At 42.5% G+C, this 2,942-nt stretch overlaps 1 non-coding gene across 1 annotated transcript; it reads left to right on the top strand.

Annotated features, from left to right (window-relative positions):
* The first annotated feature begins 2,510 nt into the window (after positions 1-2,510).
* Positions 2,511-2,617, top strand: LOC131228269 (small nucleolar RNA R71). Its single transcript, XR_009162780.1, has one exon. It is a non-coding gene; the product is annotated as a small nucleolar RNA R71 (small nucleolar RNA).
* Positions 2,618-2,942: the final 325 nt, after the last annotated feature.

The following is a 2,942-nucleotide window of genomic DNA, read 5'->3' as shown; positions in this document are numbered from 1 at the left end:
ATTTAGCGCATGCAACAAGCCTTTAAACCCCTAGGTTACCCCTAGTGGACGAGTTGTAGTCTCGTGAGGGTTTGCAGTAATGTTACCCACAAACATTGAAGTAACTAACTAAGAAAAATGAAAATGAATGAAATAAAAAAACAATACAATAAAGCAAAAGACTGGGTTGCCTCCCATGAGCGCTAAGTTTAACGTCTTCAGCCAGACAAGAACGGACCATGAATGAAATAATCTTTATAACCAGGGTCCGCCAAAGAAATTACCTCAACACTTTCATTAACCAATCCCAGACAAGTGATGTGAGTTCCCATGAACTGTGCTATCTGAAATAAGGCAACTGACACTGTCGTCAAATAATTTAAGGACTTCTGCTCGAACGACTTCTTCTATGTTAGGATCACGCTTCCTTTGCATGTTATGCGATATTACCACAGCATGATCCATCCATACAGTGGGGCATACTCCCTGGATTTTGTCTATCTTCCGTTCAATTGCTGCCTTATATGCTCTAAGAACATTAAGCAGACTGCTCGCCTTTGTCTTCTCAGAGTTACAAGCTTTCAGGAAGAGTCTCAGAGGGATGAAGAGGTTCCACTTTCGCTCTCCATTTTTCAGTCTCCAATATAGGAGTAGAGTCAAGCAATGCATTGACTTCATGGATGGGACTATCAATGTCAAAATCCATGCCCGATTGTGCTAAGCAGGTCTCCAGAGGATCTTCAAAAGATGTACGGAAGGAGTCCTGCACAAGGCTCTCGATCATGTCCACTTCAAATATGTCATCCAAATCTGAGGGTTGTTGTCCTGCATTAAAAACATTGAGTTTAATATTCATGTTACCAAAGGACAATTTCATAACTCCATTCCTGCAATTGATAATAGCATTAGATGTGGCCAAAAATGGACGACCCAAAATGACTGGGATCTGACTATGAAGATTCTGGACAGGCTGAGTATCTATAACTATAAAATCCATTGGAAAATAAAATTTATCAACCTGGATTAACACATCTTCAATAACACCCTGGGGCACCTTGACAGATCTATCAGCTAGTTGTAATGTTACCTTAGTCGGTTTCAACTCACCAAGTCCTAGCTGCTCATAAACCGAATATGGTAACAAATTGACACTCGCCCCTAAATCAAGTAATGCCTTCCCGATCTTATGATCTCCTATGCCGCAAGAAATGGTGGGAGCTCCTGGATCCCTAAATTTAGGAGGGGTGTTATGTTGAATCATGGAGCTGAGCTGCTCTGCAAGGAAGACTTTCTTATGAACATTCTGCTTACGCTTTTGAGTGCATAAATCTTTAAGAAACTTAGCGTAAGCAGGGACTTGCTTGATAGCGTCAAGCAACGGGATGTTGACTTGCACTTTTTGAAACACATCCAAGATTTCATCAAAGTTATTTCTTTTCTTTATTGGTGCCAGACGTTGAGGAAAGGGTGCTTTGGGCACATAAGGTGGCACGTTAGTGGCTCTTGGAGAGTCAGAGAGCTTTTGGACTTTGGATGCATTGGTATGACTCTCTGCTTCATCTTGATCTTCTGTTTTAGAATTTGAGTCATCCCCAGGCATCTCTATTCTGTTATCAATCTGCTTGCCTGACCTAAGGGTAGTGATCGATTTGGCCTGTTCATGATATTGCCCTTGGTTGGAATTAGAGCCAATCTCATACTGTCCCTTTGGATTAGCCTCAGGTTGGCTAGGGAACTTGCCCTTCTCTCTCTCACTCAATGTGGCAGCTAGTTGACCCATTTGTACTTCCAGCTTGGCAATGGATTGTGCATTTGCATGTAAGCTTTGCTGGTTGGCCAGTAAGGTTTGTTGGGTGTCTTTTTGGAATTGGAGAGAACTCTGCATGAAAAGATGGAGTGTATCCTCAAGAGATGGTTTCCTTGATTGTGTAGGCAGTTGTTGATATTGTGGAAACTGTTGAGGTTGTTGACTGCCAACTTGGAGGTGCGGTTGCATGGGAGGATTTTCAGATGGTCCTCCTTGTTGTGGTCCTTTTGCCCAAGAGAAATTTGGATGTCTAGCCCACCCTGGGTTGTATGTGTTCGAGTAAGGATCATTCCCGGATTTTTGAAAAGTGTTCATAGCATGAACTTGTTCAGAGAGAAGTTCTGGGAATGCTGCACCAGATGGACAAGACTGCATAGGATGGGCAGGACTAGAACATGTGGCATATGCCTCGACTTGAGCTGTTTGTGGTGGTCCACTATTTAATACCAGAGCATCAACTTTCTTTGTCAGGTTATCAAGCTTGGCGCTCAGCTCTGGTATGACTCCTATCTCATATATACCACCTCTCTTTTGTGGTTGGGGACTTCTGTCACCTCTATTTGAATAATCCCATTGCTGGGAATTTTCGCACAAGGTTTCAAAGAAGTTCCATGCTTCGACATCACTTTTGGTCATGAATGACCCTCCACTGGTGGCATCAACCATGCGACGGTTCTGTGGTGTCAGACCGTCATAGAAGTATTGAACTTGTTGCCACTTCTCAAAACCATGGTGAGGACATTTAAGAAGCAAGTCCTTCCATCTTTCCCAACATTCATGAAAGTGCTCGCCCTCTTTTTGTGTGAAGTTAGTAATTTCTCTACGGAGGGCATTGGTTTTGTGAACGGGTAAGAACTTGTTTAAGAACTTCTTAGACAGTTGGTCCCATGTAGTGATAGATCCAACTTCTAGAGAATTCAACCATGCTTTCGCCTTATCCTTCAAAGAAAAAGGAAACAGCGTAGGCGGATCGAATCGTCTGAGAAGTTTTGGAACTTAAAGGTGGAGCAAATGTTTAAGAATTCTTTCACATGATGATATGGGTCCTCCTTATCCAATCCATAAAAGGATGGCAACAATTGTATGACTCCAGGTTTAAGTTCAAAGTGTGCTGCCGTAGTGGTTGGCAACACTATGCATGAAAGTGCATTAAATT

This window comes from Magnolia sinica, chromosome 15, assembly GCF_029962835.1.
Source record: "Magnolia sinica isolate HGM2019 chromosome 15, MsV1, whole genome shotgun sequence".
Lineage (NCBI taxonomy): Eukaryota > Viridiplantae > Streptophyta > Magnoliopsida > Magnoliales > Magnoliaceae > Magnolia > Magnolia sinica.
This window is presented reverse-complemented; position numbering and strand designations above follow the sequence as displayed.